The sequence below is a fragment of the Barbus barbus genome (genome assembly GCF_936440315.1).
Source record: "Barbus barbus genome assembly, chromosome: 23".
Taxonomy (NCBI): Eukaryota; Metazoa; Chordata; class Actinopteri; order Cypriniformes; family Cyprinidae; genus Barbus; species Barbus barbus.
In genome coordinates, this window is record NC_136751.1 from 11522619 (window position 1) to 11539305 (window position 16687).

Below are 16687 nucleotides of genomic sequence, written 5' to 3' on the forward strand. Positions count from 1 at the left end.
CTTGCATTGATAACTCGGTGCAAAGGGCAATGAATGTTTACAAAATTAAAATTACTGTAAGGAGCTTTATAAATTCATATTGTATACACATAAACACCAAAATGATCCTTATACACTAATTTAAACTTTTTTTGTTTGTTTGTTTAAATTATGTTTTTCTTGAAGCATGGGACTCAAAAGGCTATACAAGTGCAAAAATAAAATATAATACAAATAAATAAATAAAAACCTTTATGCAAAATCCCGTCAGAAATGAAGAAATTGGCATGATTTGATGCTCAATAAACATTTCTTTTTTAAAATTTTCAATGTTAAAACAGTCATTCTTGAGAAGTGGGACAAAAAAGGGTGCAAAATTTAAAATATAAAACCTTGTACTAAGACAAATGAAACTACATTTACAGTATCTCACAGAAGTGAGTACACCACTCACATTTTTGTAAATATTTTATCTTTTCATGTGGCAACACTGAAGAAATGACACTTTGCTACAATGTAAAGTAGTGAGTGTACAGCTTGTATAACAGAGTAAATTTGCTGTCCCCTCAAAATAACTCAACACACAGCCATTAATGTCTAAACCGCTGGCCACAAAAGTGAGTATCATGCTCTGCTTCAGACATGTTGGCATTCATGGTTCCCTCAATGAACTGTCGCTCCCCAGTGCCAGCAGCACTCATGCAGCCCCAGAACATGACGCTCCCACCACCATGCTTGACTGTAGGCAAGACACACTTGTCTTTGTACTCCTCACCTGGATGCGGCACACATGCTTGACACCATCTGAACCAAATAAGTTTATCTTGGTCTCATCAGACCACAGGACATGGTTCCAGTAATCCATGTCCTTAGTCTGCTTGTCTTCAGCAAACTGTTTGCGGGCTTTCTTGTGCATCATCTTTAGAAGAGGCTTCCTTCTGGGACGAGAGCCATGCAGACCAATTTGATGCAGTGTGCGGCTAAATTTTCAACTAAAATTATTTGAGGTCCAGTAATGAACCCTCCCACCAGCCGAGGTCCGGACAATTCTAAAAAACAATTGATGGTTTTTGCTAGGCCAGGGTATATGCAAGATATTTAAGCTTAATTTCAAGACTTTTAAAGACCTTTTTTAAGACCTGCACAAAAATAAAATAAATAAAATAAAACGACTGTAAAAAGCATGATTTACAGTTCAGACGCAGGTTTTCACAAAAACAATCAAGTATTATATTAATTAAATAACATATATAAATATATTTTACTGCCTTAATTGTTTACATTTTACAACACATTATCTTCTTGTTGATCCACCAGTTCACATTTACAACTCTGCGTGTTTGCTGCTTAAAATCATGGGTTGTTTTCACATTGGTCTTTAACAACAGCAGACGTACAGACTGATTGAAAATGGAAAATCATTCTCTTCCAGCGGGTGGAGCTTTCGGAACGGCAGTACACAAGCCCAAGAGACAGACTCCACAAAGCAGCGCAGCAGCTGAATCTGAAACGTGCAGTGCTCATATTTATTGAATGAATAGCCTTGTTTATTTGAAAATTTTACATTTTTGAAAATGCTATCGTTTTCACTCACTGAAAGTTTAATCTGTCCGCGCACATGCAGCGCACCGCTCTTTGCTCTCATCACTGCATGCTCGACTGCACCCAAATGGCTCTAGAGTTGACTTTGATGTGCTTAATATAAATTTGATTGATTAAATTAGCATTTGGTATTTATTTATTTCATTATGTCAAAAGCCTTCACGAATTCGGACTGGGGTCTGCCAGTTGGCAACCCCACTACCACTACCGTAAAGACTACAAAAGCTGGGCCGGTTGAAATAGAAGCGCCCCGTCAGGTTTAAACCTTAACCTTCTGTTTTGGCTGTAGACGGGTCCGCATGGGATGGCTTTTGGGTCCGGACCAGGACGGCGGTCCGCCTGTTAGTGACCTATGATGTAGAGCAACAATTCTTTTTTTCAGATCCTCAGAGAGTTCTTTGAGAGGTGCCATGTTGAACTTCCAATGACCAGTATGAGAGAGTCAGAGCAATAACACCAAATTTAACAGACCTGCTCCCCGTTCACACCTGAGACCTTGTAACACTAACAAGTCATATGACACCGGGGAGAGAAAATGGCTAATTGGGCCCAATTTGGACATTTTCATTTAGAGGTGTACTCACTTTTGTGGCCAGCGGTTTAGACATTAATGGCTGTGTGTTGAGTTATTTTGAGGGGACAGCAAATTTACACTGTTAGACAAGCTGTACACTCACTACTTTACATTGTAGCAAAGTGTAATTTCTTCAGTGTTGTCACATGAAAAGACATAATGAAATATTTACAAAAATGTGAGGGGTTTACTCACTTCTGTGAGATAATGTATGTATCTTATATGTACTAAGCTACCGAGCTATGCTTTGATTCAACCTCCCAACTTTTCTCTTTTTTTAACAAAATGTGCTTTTTACCTTGGACTGTGTAATATAATTTCAACTTTATCTTTAACAGCATTCAAGATGTTTTTAACATTTCTAAACACATTCTCATGTTAGCAGACAGATGTCACTTTCACATTTGACCAACAATTCCTCAAAAAATATAAAATATCATAATGAAATATTATCAAAATATTCCTCTGACGGAGGTGACAGAACTGACGGAGTTGACGGGAAACCTGAATTTGTAGTCATTTTAACTATGAAATACATTGAATCAATCAGTTACTGTATTAAAACAAACACAACAAACAGTGAGTATGTTATTGTTTATAAAGCTTTTATTCAAGATTCATATTTAAATATTTTGATATATTATTGGAACACAAAATCTGACAGTGGTGCCATCTGTAGGTGTTGACAAATTTGGCATAGGCATTTGGCATGTTCCCTTCATAGGCAGCCCTATGAAGGGAACATAGGAACATGATGAAATTTGGCACACTTGTAGTGATGGCCATGATTAGTGATCTGACCAACTTTGGGGTCTCTAGGACTAACTCCATAGCACCACCACCTGTTCAAATATTCAACATTGAAATGGTAATAACTCCTGAACCCCTAATTCTAGAAAAATTTATCTTAGTACACCTGATTACTCTCATCATGCTGATCACATAGCTTACATTAAGACTCCACCCATTACAGTAGCGGCCATTTTGAAAAGTACAGTATTCTTTCTTTTCGCTACTACTCCTTCAAAATCTGTCCAATTCTTCCCAAAATTGGATCACATGATCTTCGGACTGAGATCACAGAAATGACTGAACATATATATTTTTAATTATCTTTGTTCAAAAGTTATGATGTTGTGAATTTAACAAAGTCGACCCAAAATTGGTTCAGAGGCTGTATCTCTGCCAAACTTTGATCAATCAAAATGAAACTTGGTATGCTTCATCAACACCATGATCTGAGGGTCCATGCCAAAGTTGGGAACAGCGCCACCTATGTGTCGTGAGATACCAAAAATGACCATTTTCGCTTATAACTTTTGAACAGTCAGTCAGAAAATTATTATCTTTGTGTCTATGGATTCCTTGGGTATCCTTGTAAATTTTGCCAGGATTGGCTAAACCACGTGTCCGCCATTTTGAAATTAGTCATAAATTGCTTTATCTTTTGAACCATTTCACATATCTGCACAAAAATATGTCAAAAATATGCACGGTAGGGATCATCAACACGATGTTCTGGAGGTACCCCGGGAAGAATGGAGACAGCGCCACCTAGTGTTCCAGAGATATAACTATTCTTGCAAAAACACATAACTTTTGAAAATATTGTCCAAAATGTGTCATTTTTATGTCGTTTCGTTCCCTGTGTTATGCCGATTCTGACGATGTCTCATTTGTCATTTTCCATTAATGTACCTGTCAGCCATATTGAATTAAATGAAAAACAGTTTTATTACTACTCCTTCAAATTCTTCCCAAAATTGGTTCATATGATCTTTGGACTGAGACGCATAGAAATGACTGCACAGAATGTTTTGACCTACTGGTGAAAAAAAAGTTATGATGCTGTTAAGCAATGTTAATTTCGTTGACGATGACAACGACGGAAAATATTCGTCAACGAACCTTTTTTCTGTGACTAAGACGAGACGTTGACGAGCTAAAACTAATATCTGATGATAAAAACTATGACGAAATTTATGCTACATCTTTGTTAACAAGACGAGACGGGACTAAAATGTTATTTGAGGACTACCGGACATTCAAAATACATCCTATAGGCTAAGTTAACTGTCTTGTCTTTCAAAATGTGCGTCTCTGTCATTGGATAAGGTGCGTTTGCATGGCAGTGGACTGATAGCCTACCAAAACGCAAACTAGCGATCTGAAACAATGGCCTCAGCACCCGAAGGGTTAGGGAGTGGGTGACTAGACGTCCCATTTTTCCCGGGAGTCACAATTGTTGATTAACTTAAAGTTAGTGAAGGTGCGTTAGGCGGAAACGCACTGATAGAAGTGCTCTCTCTCGCGCACGCTCCACTTCTTCAGTTCTCATACAGCGCGCGATCAGTTCTCAAATACAGACACAGCAGTCCAAATGTCTATCATGTAGAGTATCTCACGGAAATACAGTCCGTTATGGTTTAAGTGAGCTTAAACAGGTGGGTGAAAACTGAATGTATGTCAGTAGGCTATTACATGCATATCTTCCGTCTTAAATGGACAGCATTCCTAATTATCTGTCATAAATGTTAACCAACAAAAGATGTTAAATATATGTCTACTTAAGTAAACCTACTGTATCTGAAAAATACCAGTTTTTCCAAATTCAATCCTTGATTCAAATTTCTCATAACTAAGCTTAATTGATTTGGTCTAAAGAGAGAAGAATTGATGACTGTTTTTGTTTGAATACTACATATAAAATAGCTACCAAAAGAAATGTTGGTAACTGCAGTTTGACTAAAAGTAATGACTAAAAGTTGACAAAAATGCAATGACTTTTCGACGACTAAAACTAGACTAAAACTATGAAAGACTCAAATGACTAAAATGTGACTAAGACTATTAAGCTTTTTCGTCTCAAGATAAAGACTAAGACTAAATCAAAAATGCCTGCCAAAATTAACACTGCTGTGAAGTTAACAAGGTCTACTCAAAATTTTTTCAGAGGCTGTATCAATGACACAAAACTTGGTCCGCTTCATCAACACCATGAACTGAGGATATGTGCCAAAGTTTGGAACAGCGCCACCTGTGGGTCATGAGATACCAAAAAATGCACAATTTTGCTTATAACTTTTGAAAGCATTGTCCGTTTTTTTATTTCTGTATCCTTTGATTCCCTGGGATATGCCGATACTGACGATGTTTCATTTGTCATTTTCCATGAATGTGCCTATCAGCCATATTGAAGTAAATGAAAAACTGTTTTTTTCGCTACTCCTCATTGAAATTTTGTCCAAAATCGAATCATATGATCTTTGGACTGACCTGCACAGAAATGACTGAACAGATATTTGATATTCACTACCGTTCCTGAGAAATACCTAAATGCTAAATAACTTAGAAATGCTAAATAACTTTTTTTGTCAGCTCATTCTCACACCTTAACCTCTCCTCAGCAGCATGTGGAACGTGAAGCGACTGAGTGGCGCGCTCTGCTAAGCCACTAGGAGCATTTGAACTTCCTTTGAAGTTCAAAACCTGTGGTGTTGTGGGTTTGAATCCTGCGTGGAGCAACTTTGTAATGTTGTGCTGTTTTGATTAGTTCCTTATCCAGATCAGCACTGTACATTGTAGCATTGTAAATCGTTCATTCTCACTCCTAAACTTCTCTTCTGGAGCCTGTTGAACATGTATCAGCTGAGTGGTGTGCTCTTCTAAGCCACTGGCCCCGAAACTTTCATGGTGTGGATTCGAATCCAGGGTGGGTCAGCCCAGACCGCAAGAGGTACCGTGGCCAGAAGTGGTGCGAACATGGCTTTTGTTCCAATTGTTGGATCTTCCGTGCTTGTTCCTCTTGAATCAGAAATGTGTGTTTGGTCGTTCTCATCTGAACTTCTGTTCAGTTTTGAACTTCTGTACTTCTGAACCTTACTGTTTTTTTGATGTACGTTCTATTTCCGCTGTTTTTGCTCTTCCCGCTCTGTGCCGCGCTACAGGCCCTTCGGGGACTTGGACCCGGGATCACTGCTTGCAGCTATATTTAAGTGTTACTTCTGCTAAAACAAGACAATACAAAAAATTGTCCATTTTAAAGCATATGAATGATTGAACCCTTCTCTGTGGACACACTGTTTCAGATGTATACTGAGGAGACAGTAAGTGTCATAGATTTCACATAATAATGATAAAATTAAATTGAAGGGGATAATTGTGTTAAATGCATTCTATTATTAATCCCCATAACATTTACAATCGAAAATATTTTTATTTTTTAAACCTGATTGCAGTTACAATTGTTGGACATCTTTTGTCCAGTGTCTCAAGAATGACTGAAAAACAGTTGTGCTACTTAATATTTATGCAGAAACCATGATATACTACCATTCAAATGTTTAGGGGTATGTGTGTTTGAGTGTGGATGTGTGTGTCTGTTATTCAGAAAATATGCACCAAATTGATCTAAAGGGGCATTAAAAACATTTACATACACTGTCTGGTGCTACTTGGCGACACCACCATCATAAAAGCTGTGAAAATGAACCATAAAAGACATGTCTGTAAAATCACCAACAACTTCCAGAAAGCTGGGGTGATGCTCTGACAATCTACTGTCCTCAGGAGACTTTGACACAGAATTACAGATGCTACACAGCAAGATACAAACCTCTGACCAGCACCAAAAATAGAAAGGCAAGATTAGAGTTTGCAAAAAGCACAAAGGTGAGCCAGAAGTGCTTTTTGGAACTGTGTTTATGGACCGATGAGACAAAGATGAACCTTTATCTAAGTGATGGGACAGCAAAAATGTGGAGAAAAAAAGGGAACTGCAAATGATCCCAAGCATACAGTCTCATCTGTAAAGCATGGTGGAGGTGTTGTCGTGGCATGGGCATGCATGGCTGTTTCTGGAACAGGCCCTCTCAACTTTACTGATGACTTAATGTATGATGACAGTAGCAGAATGAATTTGGAAGGATACAAAACCATCTTGCCTACCAATATTCAAGAAAATGCCACCAGATTCATTGGGAAGTGCTTCATATTGCATCAGGACAATGACCCAAAACACCCTGCCAGTTCAGTCAAGGAATTTATAAGAGCAAAGAAATGGAAAGTCACCTTTATTTATATAGCGCTTTTAACAATGTAAATTGTGTCAAAGCAACTGCACAGTATCAAAAAAGGAAAATAGTGTGTCAATAATGTAAAATGAAAAGATTAAAAAAGATTTTCAGTTAAAGGCATTTCATTATTGAATTCAGTGATGTCATCATCCAGCTCAGTTCAGTTTAAAATAGTGTCTTTGCAATCAGGTCGACGATATCGCTGGAAATGAAGTGTCCCCAACTAAGCAAGCCAGAGGCGACAGCGGTAAGGAACCAAAACTCCATCGGTGACAGAATGGAGAAAAAAACCTTGGGAGAAACCAGGCTCAGTCGGGGGGCCAGTTCTCCTCTGGCCAAACGAACCAGCAGTTCAATTCCAACTGCAGCAAAGTCAGATTGTAAGGGCTCAACTGGTTTCAGTGGTCTTTCCCGATGACTGTCTAAGTGGCGGGGTCCTCACTGGGGATCTGCCCAAGTCAATCTCCAGATTTAAATCCGATTGAACATGAATTTCACCAGCTAAAGAGGAGAGTAAAGGCAGAAACGTCCCAAAACAAGCAACAATTGGAATTGGCTGCATTAAAGGCTGGGAAAAGCATTTCAAATGATGAGACCAAGAGTCTGGTGATGTCTATGGGTCACAGACTCACTGCTGTGATTGTGCGCAAGGGATCTGCAACTAAATAATAGCTTTTAATCTTTTATATCTGCCTTATGTTCAACTGTCCCAATACTTGTGCTCACATCAATGAGTGGGATGAACTCTAAAAGTGCTGTTCTTTTTATTTGGTAAAACGTGTGTTGAAATGGCTAATAATAAAATGTGACATTCTGTAGTTTTGTCTCATATTCATCTTTTAATCATATTTGCAAATGTCTTGACTCCACAGCCAACAGAGCAATTTTGTCTTTACTGTTCCAATACTTATGGAGGGCACTGTATATTCATAATGAAGTGTCATCTAAGCACAATGCAACATCTCTACTAGTCCACGTTCAGCTAAGTAACACATTCAAAAATCAGATAAAACAAACCAATAAAACATTTAATTCATACGGATGAACACAGAAACTAGCCTCATTGTGAAACATCTTTTTAAATGGATGTTCAATTTTAAATTATCTATCATCTCTTATGGCTGGAGTACACTTCAGGATTTTTGCCTTTTTCCATAGATATACAGACCGGAAAAGTTGATGCTAGTTGCCAAAGATCAGAGCCAGTCTACAGATTTGAGTCGACAGAATCCATAGAAAATTGATTAACTTAACTGACAACCATCAGTTAATATTTAAAGTCTGTTTATGAATAGACGTTCAATGTGGAAGAGCTTAAAGAGAGCACACTGAGCTTAATTGGAGCAGCAATAATGTTTAATAAATTTCATGTAATATTTATTAAAATGATAGGATTTTGCTAAATAAATAGTCTAGGTCATGTATTAAGTTAATACATTTTTAATATGAACAACTATTATTAACAATATCTATGAAATTATACTTGAACTTATTGATGTCAGCAATAAACTGTCAATTTATAATATTATGGATGTAAAAGTACAAGCCAGTAATGCCTGTGAAGTAATATGTTAGCGTAGCACACAGTCTTATACAGCTAGTCAGCTAACTGTGTTCTGTAGCATCTGCGCTATGTTGCTAAAACTATCTTTTGGATCTAATGTAATTATTTCCCACATCCAAGTTCCAGGTTATAATGTGCAAAAGTCTGAACATTAATCTCTTAATTTTACAATAAGTAGTGAAATTTACCCAAAATAAAGGCTTAAACATCTAAAAAAAAAACCCACATTTAAGGGGCACCTCTTTTGGTGAAAGTTTTTAGACAGCTTTCAAAATGTCTGCCAGACAGAGTGAACACATGGAGACTCATATCTCAGTGTGCAATGATCTGATTGACTTAAAATTATAGGAGGTATATAGTAACAAACATATCAATTGGTGGTAAAGACATATCAAGTAGGATAATAAATGATTTGGTAACACTTTACTTGAAGGGGTGTGCAAGACTGACATGAGACCTCCGTGAAGTTGGCACTCCATAAAAATAAATAATGACCAAAACTATGCCATTCGTTTGTGCTGATTTGTGCCGCAAAAACGAATGTTTGTGCTGGTTTGGTGTTTGAGATATTAAACATTCTTTTTTTGACCATGTGACGTCACTCGCCACCCCATTTTGTCCAAATCGCTCCAAACCAGCGCAATTCGTTTGTGCTGGTTTGTGTCATTAAAACAAACGCTGTGTCTATTTTCCTTCCTTAGATATAACCAAAATATTTTCAGGATCTGTAAATCAACCGGATGGCGCCGGTGAGATCGGCTGCCGTCACGACTGCTCCGACCAAACTTTGTCTTCTTTTGTTATTTTATCGTATTGTTAACTATAAACACCGGTTTCTTTTTGTAAGATGGCCATTCTTACATACGACAGGGCCACTCTTATTTCTATTGGTGCACAATGCACTAACCTTTCGCCGATTTTGAACCCGGACCCATCCTGGCCAAGCGAGATCCTGAGGAGGAACAAAGGACGTGACCCGTACCGGCGTCCTCGAGGGAAACGAGCCGGCGTCAGGAACAGGCTGAGGGCACGCGCACAACGCGCTCCCTTACCAAGTGTCCTGCTCGCCAATGTCCAGTCGCTGGATAACAAACTCGATGACCTCAGGGCAAGAGTCAGGTTCCAGAGGGACATTCGGGACTGCAACCTTCTCTGCTTCACTGAGACATGGCTGAACCCAGCGGTACCAGACCACGCCATCCAGCCGGCCGAGTTCTTCTCGGTTTACCGCATGGACAGAACGCTGGACTCGGGGAAGAGTAGGGGAGGTGGAGTATGTCTGATGGTGAACAACCACTGGTGCGACAGCGCGAGCATTGTAGCCCTCTCACGCTCCTGCACACCGAATCTTGAACTTCTGACCATCAAATGTCGCCCTTTTTATCTCCCTCGGGAATTTAGCTCGGTCATCGTCAGTGCCGTTTATATTCCACCTCAAGCGGACACGGACACTGCGATATGGGATTTACATGAAACACTACACCTTCACCAGACACAGCACCGGGACGCCGCATTCATTGTTTTGGGAGATTTCAACAGTGCCAACCTCAAGCGTGCACTGCCGAACTTCCATCAGCACATCAGCTGCCCCACCAGGGGCGAAAGGACATTAGATCACTGTTACACCCCATACAAGAACGGCTACAAGGCACAGTCACAACCACCGTTTGGGAAATCGGACCACGTCGCCATCTTCCTCATGCCTGTTTACAAACAGAGGCTGAAACAGGAAGCCCCGGTGCAGAGGGAGGTCCAACGCTGGACGGACCAATCGGTGGCCGCTCTGCAGGACGCGCTAGATGACGCAGACTGGGACATGTTCCGGCGCAGCTCTGATGACGTCAGCTTGTTTACGGAAGCGGTTGTGGGATTTATAGAGAAACTAATGGATGATACGGTGCAGAAAACCATCATCAGGACGTTTCCCAACCAGAAGCCGTGGGTGGATAAAACCATCCGCGACGCCCTGAGATCCCGCTCCGCTGCCTACAACACAGGGCTCATCACCGGGAACATGGATGATTACAAGGCTGCATCTTACAGCGTGCGCAGATCGGTGAAGGAGGCGAAGCAGCGCTACGGGAGGAAACTAGAGTCGCAATTCCAACATGGCGGCTCTAGGAGCCTGTGGCAGGGACTTAGAACCATCACGGACTATAAAACACCACCCTCCAGATCGGGGAATGCGGACGCTTCTCTGGCTGACGAGCTGAACACTTTTTATGCTCGCTTCGAGGCTGCAGCTAATCACGCTAACGGCGCTAGCAGTGCTAACTGCATGCACGCTGAGGAAGCCGGTGAGGACAACGTATTCACCATCACGGAGCATGACGTGAGGAGGGCATTCAAGAGAGTGAACATCAGGAAGGCAGCAGGACCAGATGGCATCACAGGTCGGGTTCTGAAGGCCTGCGCTGACCAGCTAGCACCGGTGTTCACCGAGATCTTCAACCTCTCCCTGGAACAGTCCATAGTCCCCTCATGCTTTAAGCAGTCCACCATTGTTCCTGTCCCCAAGAAACCGCAGCCCACCTGCCTAAACGACTATCGCCCTGTAGCCCTCACATCAGTGGTGATGAAGTGCTTTGAGAGACTGGTCAGAGACTTCATCATTGCATCACTACCAGACACACTGGATCCACTACAGTTTGCATACAGACATAACCGCTCCACGGAGGATGCCATCTCACACCTCCTCCACACCACAACAAGTCACCTGGACTGCAGAAAAGGGAATTATGTAAAAATGCTGTTTGTGGACTACAGTTCAGCGTTTAACACCATAATTCCCTCCACACTCACCTCCAAGTTGGAGGTCCTTGGTCTCAGCACATCCTTGTGCCAATGGATCTCCAGCTTCCTGAAGGACAGACAGCAAGCCTTACGGATGGGTAAACACACCTCATCCTCCATCACCCTAAGCACTGGAGCCCCTCAAGGTTGTGTTCTGAGCCCCCTGCTGTACTCACTGTACACTTATGACTGCGTGGCCACTTCCAACTCCACCACCATCATCAAGTTTGCTGATGACACTGTTGTGTTGGGCCTGATCTTAGACAACGACGAGACGGCCTACATACAGGAGATTAAGAACCTGGAGAGTTGGTGCCACGTGAATAGTCTACACCTGAACATCAGCAAAACTAAGGAGCTGATAGTGGACTTCAGTACGAAGCAGGAGCGGTCATACCAGCCGATCACGATCAACGGGACTCCAGTGGAGAGAGTGGACAGCTTCAGATACCTGGGTGTTCACATCACGCAGGACTTGACTTGGTCCTGTCATACCAGCACCCTGGTGAAGAAGGCCAGGCAGCGTCTGTACCATCTGAGACGCTTAAAGGACTTTAGACTTCCCTCTCGGGTGCTTAAGACTTTTTACACCTGCACCATCGAGAGCGTCCTGACGGGCAGCATCACTTCCTGGTTCGGGAACTGCACTATGCAGGACAGACGAGCCCTCCAGAGGGTGGTGCGTTCAGCGGAACGTACCATTCACACCGAGCTCCCTGACCTGCAGGACATCTACAGCAAGCGGTGCCTGACCAGGGCCAGGAAGATAGTGAAGGACCTCAGCCATCCCAACAATGGACTCTTTTCTCTGCTGCGTTCAGGGAGACGCTTCCGCTCCATGAAGGCGAACACAGAGAGAATGAGGAGGAGCTTCTTCCCGCAGGCCATTCGGAGTCTTAACCTCTCTCCACTATAATCACATCACCCCACACTTCCACTTTGCACATTTTTCAAGTACAATCTGCACTAATCTGTAGAAGGTTACGTAAGGATAAACGAGTGGGATTTACATACCATTTGTCTTTGTCTTTAGTATTCCTTTTACTCACTTATACACTTTACTGCACTGCACAGCACACGGACACTTTATCACTGACATACACTTTACTTTTTATAGAATCTATATAGAATCATATTCTATTTTTTATTCCTCATATCTATTTTTATTCTCATATCTATTTGTTATTTTATTTTATTGCTAGTTTATTTCTGTATATATGTTTACTGTACTTTTTCTATTTGTATTTTTGTAAACTTGAGGTTTTTCTTAATTTTGTTGGACAATTTGTTGGTCAGTCGTACAATACATTTCACTACATGTCGTACTACGTATGTATATGTATGTGACAAATAAAATTTGAATTTGAATTTGAATTTGTAACGTCACTCTCCACCCCAGTTCGTCTAAATCGTGCAAAACTGCTGTCATTCGTTTGTGCTGATTTGGGCTGTTGAAATAAATGTCAAATATATTTTCCCTTCTTAGAAATAACAAAAACACTTCTGGCCAGTGACGTCATTCTCCACCCCATGCAATCTAAATCATTCCAAAACGGTGCCATTCGATTTGTGCTGGTTTGTGCAGTTCAAATTTACATTGTATTTATTTCCCGTCCTCAGAAATAAACAAATACAAAACGGGCCAGTGATGTCACTCTCCACCACATGCAGACCAAATCTCTCCAAACTGGTGCCGTTCATTTGTGCTCGATTTGTGCTGGTTTGTGCCACTAAAAGCAACAATAACCATGACCTCTTCTTAAATATAACGAAAACTTCACTCTCCACCCCATTTAGCGCGGCTGTAGAGTTTAATAAAAAATAAAACAATAAAAAAATGTTTGTGTTCGTTCTGCCTTGACATTTTAGGTTTAAAATAGACTTTAAATAGAATTTAAAACATTAAATTCAACTTTCAATTATTTAAACTTATATATATATATATATATATATATATATATATAAATAAAATAGCAAAATAATAGAGCTATTCAAAGCATTAATAAGTTGTAGTACTGGGTGGTTGGATGACCCCACCCCCCATATATTCTTCTTTACTTGACAGGGCTTTATATTATAAATATAATATATAAACATTGCATAAAAACTACTATGCTATTTATAAAATTTACTGATGAAACGTAAACAATTTCCTTTTCATTGGCAATGTGGTGCACAACAGATGCATAAGATGGTTAAATTTTAAACATGGATGAAAAATTTTGAAATTGTTTGATATTCCTTAAAAATATTTGATACTGTCAGACACACTCTTCCAGTTTAAATCTAGATTAAAGACCCATCTATTTAACCTGGTTTACACATAATACACTATCACATTTCTACAATTCAAATCAATTAAAGGATTGTTAGGCTGCATTAATTAGGTCAACCGGAACCGGGAACACTTCCCAAAACACCAAATATACTTGTTACATCGTTAGAAGAATGGCATCTACGGTAATATTTGTCTGTTTCTTTCTTATTCCGAGGTCACTGTAGCCACCAGATCCAGTCTGTATCCAGATCAGATGGTCACTGCAGCCACCCGGATCCAGTCCGTATCCAGATCAGATGGTGGATCAGCACCTAGAGATGACTTCTACTGCCCTGAACGTCAGCGGAGACCAGGACAACTAGATGAGCCCCAGAGACAGATCCCCAGTGAAGACCCTGTCTCCTAGACGGCCATCGGGATAAGACCACAGAAACCAGATGAGTCCTTTGCACAATCTGACTCTGCTGCAGCCTAGATTTAAACTGCTGATTTTGTCTGGCCAGAAGAGAATGACACTATTTCGACACACTATTTCCCCGCCTAAATACTGTAAAGCTGATATAAAGCCACCCAATTTTATATCAAACTGATGTAAACCTGCTTTGACGCAAATTGCATTGTTAAAAGCGCTATACAAATAATAGTGACTTGATATTCCTTATTGATATTACTTTGAGAAGTAGTAGTGTTTGCTTCCATCTGGTAATATTCCGTAGCCTGATGGCAAAAACTGAGAGACTTAGGAGGAGCTTCTTCCCCCAGGCCATCAGGCTCCTAAACTCTAACTCTGTGTCATAACATCACTTGACTCCATGTAAATACCACCATATCAATAAGCTATTCATAATTTTTCTCTACCTCATATTGCTGCTATTTAAATACCCTGTACAACTTTTTTGCACATTATTTTTGCACATTCCTCTTATTACTATTTAAGTCAACAACATACTGACCTGCACATTTATATTTATATTTTTTATCTTATCTTTTATTTTATTCTTTTATTTTTTTCTACTTTTCTTCTCTTAATATTTGTATACTTTATAATTGCACTGTCCTTGGAGCGGACCTGACCTACATTTCACTGCTGGTTATACTCTGTATAATTGTGTATGTGGCAAATAAAACTCTTGAATCTTGAATCTTGAAGTACATTCTGCCTGTCATGATCCCTGTTCCGTCTCCTGTGTTATGCTGTGGACTCTAAGTTTGAAGTGGTTTTCTGCCCGGTGTCTCTATCTTCACTTTCTGAGTTTATTCTGTTTCTTTCATAGACATAATAGAGATAGACGCCGCATTGGCTGCTGGAAACGAGAAATGCGGCCGCCATCTTGGACCGGGCATACTCTGGAATTGATTACATCGCGTAGCAGCAGCAGAAGTGAGAGAACATGCCTGAACACTGTGTAGGATATTCTTGCTCCAATCGGCGGACCATCGAAAGCAGGGCTCGGGGGATTACTTTTCACAAGTAAGATTTAACATTACTATACTATTGGTTGTATTTTGTGAATAGAATATTACCAGAGTTGAGAAGTAGCAAGGATCTTTGATGTTACCGTAACGTTAATGAAACGATGCTAAGCTAATGCCAGTTAACAATGCTATGTTTACTGTTCACCCGGCTATGAAGTGAGACTTGATAAGTCATATTCCGTAACACTGACTTAGATTAAAACTGACACAAGAATGTTATTGTAGAAATACAACAAATATTACTGGTATAAACATTGGCCAGCGGATTTTAATTCGTCTTCACTATCCCACCGGCGGGACAGTTATCCACCCCAAACATTCTAAATCAGTTGTATGCACCATATTGGTATATGCTATGTTTTTCAATGTACAATCTGTATAGTGCATTATATTGTCAGATTAATCTTACTATGTCAAATTTAATCAAAAATGCCCTCCTCCTTGTGCTTCTACACAAAAGGGTTCATATGCAGTAAGCATTTGATTGTCAGTATGCATTTTGGATAACCAAAAGTCCTATGGGGAGTTTCCATAGGGCATTTTTTTTACAAAACGCATGAGCATATCTTGACAAATAATGGTCAAATGGCAAACAAGCTTATTCACAATTTCAGCAACTTTGGTTCATTATCAAAAGATATGCATCAAAATAGGAGTTTCGTTGAAGAGAGGTCCTAAGAAATGTGAAGGAAGAAAATAAGCTTGACCTTCTTTGTAAAATGTTTTTGTGTAGACTATCAAATCTTCCATTTTCATTTTGAAGGTTTCCCAAGGACAACGATGTGATGAAGAAGTGGGAAGTGGCTTTGAGAAGAGAAGGATTCACTGCAAGTGCTTCATCAGTGCTTTGCAGTCAACATTTTAAGCAGGACGATTTTGATAGGACAGGTTAGATTGTCCGACTCAAAGATGGTGTTATTCCATCAGTCTTCAGCTTCCCGGTTCACCTCCAAAGAGTAGGTGCATCATCATAAGGCTGTTAGCATTCATAAATGTAAATATTCTATTATCAATCACAGGGCAGGGTGAGACACTTATCCCTTTATGTTGTATTATGTATTATGCTTTTTCATTTCAGTTGGAAACTGGCAGGACTACATCTACCTCCAGAAGAGCTAAAGAAAGCCTGTCCATGGCCTCTCAGGATTACCAAGAAATGGCAACCACACACCAACAACCTCAGCCTAATGATGTGAATATTTCTACTTTAAACATCAGATAGATAGATAGATAGATAGATAGATAGATAGATAGATACTTTATTGATCCCCAAAGAGAAATTCAGGAATATCATAAGTATCATATCATAAGTATAAGTATGTATAAGCTTACTCTTTTGATCCCGT